Source organism: Bidens hawaiensis, unplaced genomic scaffold, assembly GCF_021521415.1.
Source record: "Bidens hawaiensis isolate Kalapana, Puna unplaced genomic scaffold, B.hawaiensis_p1.1 tig00024336_1, whole genome shotgun sequence".
NCBI classification, from domain to species: domain Eukaryota; kingdom Viridiplantae; phylum Streptophyta; class Magnoliopsida; order Asterales; family Asteraceae; genus Bidens; species Bidens hawaiensis.
The window spans coordinates 99,041-107,518 of record NW_027493837.1 but is presented as its reverse complement, the minus strand read 5'-3'; the positions used below and the strand labels follow the sequence as shown (position 1 = coordinate 107,518).

Here is an 8,478-nt window from a genome sequence, read left to right as displayed (position 1 = left end):
AAAATGACCATTTTCTCTAAATCGTAATTTCTAAGAAAGAGGGAAAGTTTAACTTTTGATTAATTAGGAACCCAAATACAATTCAGTTGTAACAAAATTTCCATATTTTAAAACTAAAACTTTCTTACTAATTAATAGAGAGAAAATTAGCCAAAGTTTAAATCTTGGGCACCTACAATTTTTATACCCTAAAAATTTTTGCATGGCTATTTCCCTCGTGTAGCTTCTCTCTATATATTAGATGTATATGGGTTTCACATAAATTTATTCCAAAGCAAACCCTAGTCTAGTGCGTAGCTTGTTGAACTTTACAAATAATATATTAAAAAATAGATAGAAAAATGATATAAATGAATAACAAATTATTAAGAGTATCAAATTATCACAACTCATCAAGAGAGACAAAGTATATATTCGTTTACACATGTTAATATCCTTGTAAATGTCCTTCAAAGAATCAATACCTTGTGATCACGTACATCATTATCCACCATGCATAAGGGATAATATATGCAAAAATGGGCATATACTTGCTATAATACCATGGTGTCATGGTTCAGTGGCCTTCATGGCCTAATTTAAGAACATTTGGAGTTCTAATAAGAAGTATATACCATGGATGAATTAATCCTTAAGTTCTTAGAAGAAACCCGAACGACTGGTTCCTAATCCATTAAGCTAGGAAATGGGATCCACGTATATGAATAATATGTTAATATCCGAAATATATCTTTTTATGCTTCAGAACCGTGTGCTATTTGATCACTTAATTAACCATCCCTTTTCAAGCGTTGCCGAAGCCTAGGATTGCAATATTACATGGTCACGAATGACTCATTGATTGAACTAAATGCCCGACACACTATGAGGATAGTAGAAGGCGTATATTTAAGATTCAGTTACATATTTTGGCTGGAATTCATACATTTAATTAATTTTTACTACTTCACAAAGAAGAAAGAATCAAACCAGAAGGCCACTGAATATTACAACAATTAATGCATAGGATATGAACTTTTTACATAGCATAAGATCGATCATGTTCGTGGCGATGGGATATAATATGCAACAATAACAAACGAAAAAAATCGCCGAAAGAAGTTTTGTTGCATGTCATTCATGTACTAAGGATTGGATTCCTTGATAAATTTATTTTTTCCTGGAAAAGGTAAATGGCATATTTTATTGATAAAAAAACTAAAGGTACTTCAAAAAATTTCTGAGTGGTGGTGCTAAAGGCCCTGGCAGTCTGGCACCTGAGTGCTAATAGTACACCAAATGATTTTACAAACAAAATTTCATTTAGGCTGAGGGGTGTGGGGCGCTAACCTGGGCGCGTGAGCCCCTCCGCTCGCGCCCCCAGGCGCTAACCCCACACCACCGGGGCGCGAACCTGGGCGCGAACGGGGCGCGAGCGCGAGCCCCCAGGCAGGCGTGAGTGTGGTCGCGGGAGAAGAGAGAGGAAAAGCCGGTGGGCCCGCCCAAAAGAGCCGTTGGCTCTCATTATTTTTTTAAAAAAAAAACCTTAAAACCCTTATATAATATCCCAAACTCCTATATAATACCCCATTTCATCTATAAAAATACCCCATTTCACCCATATCAATCACCACAACTTCAAAATAAAACCCAAAATCAACCCATCTTCCCAATTTTTTTTTAAAAAATAATGTCGTCGTACTCGTCTGATTCCGACTCCTCCGAAGAGGATGATTTGCTTCTTCATGTAGGGGGAGTTTTGACCGCAACCGTGGTCGATCTCTTGCAAAATCAAGACCATCAACCTCGACTCCCGAGGGTTAGAGCACCACCTCGTGATCGTGATCGATCGGGTGCTAACGATACTTTGTTTAGGCATTATTTTAGCCCTCAACCGGTATATGAGGAGTCGGATTTTCGAACTCGTTTCCGAATGAGCAGACAATTGTTCATGCGTATAGCAAGTGATTTAGAGGCACGGTATCCCTTTTTTCAACAAAGGGAGGATGCTAGGGGTCTCCCCGGTTTTACCCCTCTTCAAAAATGCACGGCTGCTATCCGTCAATTAGCGTACGGCATCTCGTCGGACGCTTTGGATGAGTATTTACAGATGTCGAAAATGGTTGCACGTGAATCCCTTCATTTTTTCTGCCAAGGTAAAAAACATTAATTTTACTTTTTATTAAATATTTATTACATTTTGTAATATATATTATACGTAGGAGTCATATCGACTTACGCTCGGAGATATCTGCGTAAACCTACAATGTATGACATCCAACGCATATATGAGGTGCACGCAGAAAAACATGGTTTTCCTGGGATGCTAGGTAGCATCGATTGTACGCATGTTGGATGGGCTATGTGTCCAACGGCCTGGCGAGGTCAGTTCCACCGTGGTGATCATGAAGGGTCGACCCTTATACTTGAGGCGGCGGTGTCACAGGATCTTTGGTTTTGGCATGCTTTTTTTGGTGTTGCTGGGTCAAATAACGACCTTAATGTTATCGATCAGTCAAATTTGATCAACGACCTTATCGACGGGGTTGAACCACCTCAATCTTTTGTTGCAAATGGAGAACTCTTCAAGTACGGGTACTATCTGGTCGATGGTATTTACAACGAATGGGCTTTGTTAGTTCAAGCTTTTACAGATCCAATCGCCGACAAACGGAAGTATTTTACGAAGAAGCAAGAGTCTGCTAGAAAAGATATTGAAAGAGCTTTTGGAGCTATAAAAAAACAATATTATGTTCTGGCGAACCTGATACGTTATTGGACTCGGGAGAGGATAACGGACGTCGTCTACACGTGTCTGATCCTACACAACATGACGTTAGAAGACGAGGGCAAAGCTATCTGCCAAAACTACCAAGGTGACATTCCGCCACAACCGTCCACAATCAGTGATCAACAAAAACTTCATAACATAGCAAATATCAAGAGCCGTGAGATACACGGGGATCTTCGACATGAGTTGGTTGAACATTTGTGGGCGAGGCGACCCGATGATCTTGTATTAGATTAGTGTTATTATTAAGTATTATTGTTTGTTTAATTTTTAGTATGTTTTTTTTTGTAATTTGAATTTTAAAAAAAATGTGTTTTTTTAAATAATTTATGAGTTTTTTTAATAATACGTTTTTTTAATACATTTATAAAAAAATAAAAAAAAAAATCCGCTGGAGCCCCTGCTGGAGCCCCTCCACACCAGGGCCAGGGGCTCCAGCGGGGGCTCCAACACCCCCCTTATCCAGTTTCTCTCTCTGCCACACGTCACAATATTATTGGCTGGAGCCCCCACTCGCGCCCCCGTTAGAGCCCCCCACACCCCTCAGCCTTACAAACTACAGAAAAGCTGATCAAACCCTGGTTAGAACTCAGAACTCTAAACCTTTTAAGTTATGGGGGTTTATGATGCTACAATATTGCTACTTATAATTATCCATTCATTCCAAAGTATCCAAACTCACCTATAGTGTCATATGTAATATTTTTTCTTGCTTTAATTAGCACTTTCTCATGGTTCCCAAAAAGGACAACTTATGAAGACACCGTTGATAATTCTAGTGTCATCAGTGTCATTTTAGTATGACCGAATTTACTTAAGGGCAAAGAAGAAAAAATAAACATTAATATGAGTTAGGAGGTGTACGTGGGATGCACACGCTCGTTCAAAGCCATCATGACATCATGACTCTAGGGTTCTAGGAGCAACGCTCCAACATGGGATTCTAAGGGGGCACCGCCTAGGTGGGCTCTAGGGATTAACCTCCTAGACCAATGGGTTCTAAGTAGTTTAAGTAGTAAATCACTATTGATCAGTGACAACTTGGTCATTAGTAGTAAGTCACTACTGAGCAGCAATAACATGCAAGCACTGATAATTTGCATTGGTAACAAATTTTCCGCTTATTAGCTATGGCTGATGGATTTTTACTAACTGTACATGTAACCGTTCAAATGTCAGTAGTTATTATAACCGCCAATTGTTATATCATTTCGTGAAGAGTTACAATGTGTCAGTCCAATCGTTGTGTTGAATCTCAATGTTGATTATCCACCGATCTTTGGCCTCTTTGGAACACAAAATTAAGCTTTGTTTTGCAGAGAAAATATATATTCTCGTTCTTTGAAGAACGTTGTTAATATGATATCGATTTAATGCACAATCCGTGAAGCTAATTGTGGATTTTGTAAAACCTACAATTGCATTAAACTGTTTGGCTATTGAGGGTGTAGAACCGTGACGTGACTCTTTCTTCATATGTCTCGGTGCGCCCATGTGTTTGTGCATATCTTTATCTTTTATCATCACATCAACACGCACCATTGCACGTGAACAAGTTCATTTTGAATCAGATACAATGATAATGAAAGATATCGGAATTGACTTTAGAAGTCCTTAAATATTCTTCTTCTGTTGTAGAATATGTACCAATCAAGAGAGACACGAATTGATATCAAAAAACCATTCCCAATGGGTGATATCCTACTCACACCCATGATTTTTCATCCTAGGGGGATTAACTTCTTTCACAAGAAAGCTGATTGATGGGATCCCCTGTGTCAAACACGCTTAACTATAATGAGATGTGGTGCATTGTTGCTAGTATGATCACAATTGAAACCAACCATCTAGCTAGTATTCTTTTATACATTCACAACGTGACAAAGCACCACTTCTAGCACATTGCGCATGGTCCGATCCACGTTTTGAGCCGAGCTCATGCATAATGACTCCGTGACACCATGCTTATGCCCGTAAACATCCTTATAATGTCCCGTACTTGACTACAACCCATTTATTACAGTACGTTAGCCAACACATTGTCTCAGTTAGATAAATATATTACATGGCCATGGGTTACACTCTAGTAATCATATCAAATTTTAAGGTTGATACCAGCTTTACATAAACAATGATCATGTTTGGGTTCACCAGTTCAACAATTAGTCTTGCTACTTTTGACATGTATTATATTTAAGATACAAACTTGACGCCCAATTAGCTAGAAAATTTTAGTTACTTCTTAAAACTGCGTAAATAAAATATTTGAATGTATGATCTCTGTATTAGTTTAATCAATTTATAAAGACGTAACAAAGTTAAAATTGTTAGAGCACTTCTAGGATTTTTCAAAATCAATAATCATTGAGAGAACATAATAATATGCTCAATATCTAGTGTACAACAGACTCGATCCAAATACTCGAAACTTATCTAGAGTGTGAGCATGTCAGAATCAAAAATATAGACAACCTTTATATCGTATATATCTTTAAAACTTCATCATTGATATTCCTTTAGTTTGTTATAATGAAAGTGCAAAGAGACATATATCATGGCTACAAATTCCGTTTCTTTGGCAATGCTAGATTGAGGTCATCAACTTTTTCTTTTTATATATCTATGGTTTGTAAATAACATTGAACTTTCATAAAAGTTAAAGATCAGAACAAAACATCGTGCTTGGTAAAAAAAAGTGGCAAACTTTTACTTGGTTTGCAAAATATGCTGTTTTTTTTTTTGTTTTTTTTTTTGCAATGTTTTTTGTTAGAAAAGAGCAATAAGACAAAAATAATGGGTAAATATTTACTTTCTGTCACAAATCTCTTTTTCTCTTACACTATCTATATCTATATATATGCTGGTGACTTAGTGCTTATCATACGTAAGAATATGCCAATCATCATCGTTATTATTCTTGTTATGATTATTAGACAAGACCTCATCTTTCGTTGCAAAACAGAACGGTTTTTTTTCCTTAAGAAATCTATTTTTTTTCCATTCTCTCTTTTCAATCGATATTTTCTATTGAACTTTTTTTAGAAAAAAATTTGTTTTAAGTTATATTATTTCTTTCATTTTTTATATGAAAGAGTTTAAAAGTTTGAAAGGTAAAAAGTGACACTTAACTATTAGGGGTGAATAATGAATCATACTTTTACTACTAAACCATACTCGCTACAATGCAACTATTAGCTGACACCACTACTAGAAAATACATCTTTAATGACGCGCAATGCACGTCATTAAAGGGGTAGATGACACGTAAAATTGTGTCAAGGAAGACCATGTCATAAAAAAAAGATGACAAGTATTTGTGTGTCATCAGTTTATGACACACATTCTTGATATGTCTTTTTGACATTCATTTGCGTGTCATGGTTTTAAGTGTTTTTAAAAAAATATTTTTTATAAAATTACTATTTTCACAGCAGGTAATGTCTCACAATACAAATAATATACGTATATAGCCAAAAAAAATCCATTTCATACAGTATTTTATAAAATTTATATTACAAACATTTCAAAATTAACATCTCATTAATGGTGATACACAATTTCACCAAAAATGAACTTTGCCACAAAAGTCGACCATTCTTCACGATTTTCATCCATATTAGCATCTATGTACTCATCTTTCTTCTCCTAACCTGAGAAAGTTTTGGATCAGTGAAAACAATTAGATTTAGAACTAAATAAAAGCCTAACTACTTAATTTTAATTTTTAAGCCTCAATTCCACAAAATGACATTCAGCCACAAAATATGTTCTGCAAATTTATTAAGTAGACATACCATGTTTCTTAAATCTACCAAGACCAAATGCTTATCAGTTCCAACATATACGATATCATACCCGCTCTCCATCAAACTCTGCAAAATCAACAAACATGAAATATGTTCTATAGTGTTTAAATCATGTATCGTTATAAAACATTTTATTTAAAGCTTTTTTGTGTTCTATATTTTGTGTTCTATAATATAAGAGACAACGCGAAGTAAAGATTACCTGATTAAGCACTTGTCGTCTCACAAATTTATGATTCTCTGGTGATCTGTAAAACTGGTCTGATAAGAGCATGAAACTGGAGAAAGGAAAATCATTGAATAGAACTAGTAAACGTACCCGCGCATTGCAGCGGGTGGAGTTGGTACCATGTTCTATGTGTGTTGGACATCTTATAAGATAATTTGCTTTGTAGAGCATTCACATTGATTAAGCAGTCTACACCTTGCTAAGTTATAAGTTGGTTATGGCATACATAGTTTCATTATAAAAGATGAGATTGGTTTTAGCTACATTTGATGATGACAGTACATGCTTCTTCATTCCATGGTTGAAAGGATGTTGTTTCTTCATTACATCTTGAAGATGATGTAAACATACAACATGTAGATATATGACTTTGATAGTAAAAAGGTCTGTTTACATGTTCATCTTGAGAGTCAAACGAAAGATATCGTGCATATGTGATGGCAGTTTCAATAGAAGCAAACTTATATCAAAATAATAAACGCCTTAGTTCACAAATAGCATTCATCTTCTTCTGAGCCGCACCTTTTTTCCCTAAAGACAATTAAAGAAAATGAAAAAATATGTTATAAAGTTAACCTAGTTATCAGGTTATAATGAATTAAGTTACTGAAAGGTCAACAATTTAAAATTTTTAGCTTCTACTGGATTGTTTTTCTTCAATCCATTTGTGAGACTTATCATAAACAACTTTTACCATTAATGTGTCCCTCAATAGAACCAACAATGGAAAGAAAATAACAAAGTAATAATGATATCAAAAAGTTTATATGTACATGGGTGAGTATTACCTGGATCAAATCTCTGTGAATATAAATCAAGTATAGCATTAACTCGGAGTCTGCCATCTTGAAACTGCAAGAAAGGAGTAACAAAAAAAAAGTTAAGCTGCAATCGAAGGAATCCATATACAACCATTAACAATTTCAATAGTGATATCTTTAAACTTAATCAGGATGAATTGAAGCTCAATTGCAAATATTAATAAATGATATATCCCAAATTCAACAATAGGTAAACTACCCCAGTTTGATTCAAAGATCAGAACTACAATTGTTATTACTAAAATCAAAACAACATCAAACATAAATAATCATGAAAGAATAATTATTGTGAACCTCTAAACGTGTAGCATTTTCGATGGGTGGTTGAACATGCAAAAGCACTAAACGCCGCAAACGCACATCAACATCGAGTATGCCTCTGCTTCTGCCACCGACATTATTGACGCTTCCAGAACCACCAAAACCGAAACCTGTTCACATCATGAGATGGCAGCATTACACAAAGCAAAATAAAAACTGACAGCCCAAATTTATTAAGAATATTACCACGGTAATCAAATTTATACTTGTGACACCCGGTAAATTTCCCAACCCCTTAAACTAAGTAATCAACCTAATAATTAGGTGATTGTAAATATTATGCGCGCCATGTTAGTCAGCGCGTGCATTTGTTATGTGCGCCCTGCGCGAGCGCGCTATGTTAAGAACCAGCGTGAGCATATGTTATATGCGCCATGCGTGAACGTATTGGCCTTATGTTTTCATGTAACTCAAACGTTATGTTGTCTATGGGTTGACCATCCCGCATGATGCTAAGGCGGGTGCATCCTACATCGTTTATGCGCGTGCGGAAGGGAACTAACCTACCCGCATGGCGGGAACTTTGAGAGC

The 8,478-nt window shown here is 35.9% G+C and overlaps 1 long non-coding RNA gene across 6 annotated transcripts; it reads right to left on the bottom strand.

Annotated features, from left to right (window-relative positions):
- Positions 1 to 6,242: 6,242 nt before the first annotated feature.
- Positions 6,243 to 8,158, bottom strand: LOC143569109 (uncharacterized). Of its 6 annotated transcripts, none has more exons than XR_013141676.1 (6): positions 8,134 to 8,158; positions 7,921 to 8,057; positions 7,594 to 7,657; positions 6,779 to 7,336; positions 6,561 to 6,642; positions 6,244 to 6,415 (listed from the first exon to the last, which is right to left on the bottom strand). It is a non-coding gene; the product is annotated as an uncharacterized LOC143569109 (long non-coding RNA). The 6 variants fall into 6 exon arrangements; XR_013141677.1 differs by having other exon boundaries at positions 8,137 to 8,158; XR_013141675.1 differs by having other exon boundaries at positions 6,243 to 6,420; positions 6,565 to 6,642; positions 7,921 to 8,152.
- Between the last annotated feature and the right edge of the window lie 320 nt (positions 8,159 to 8,478).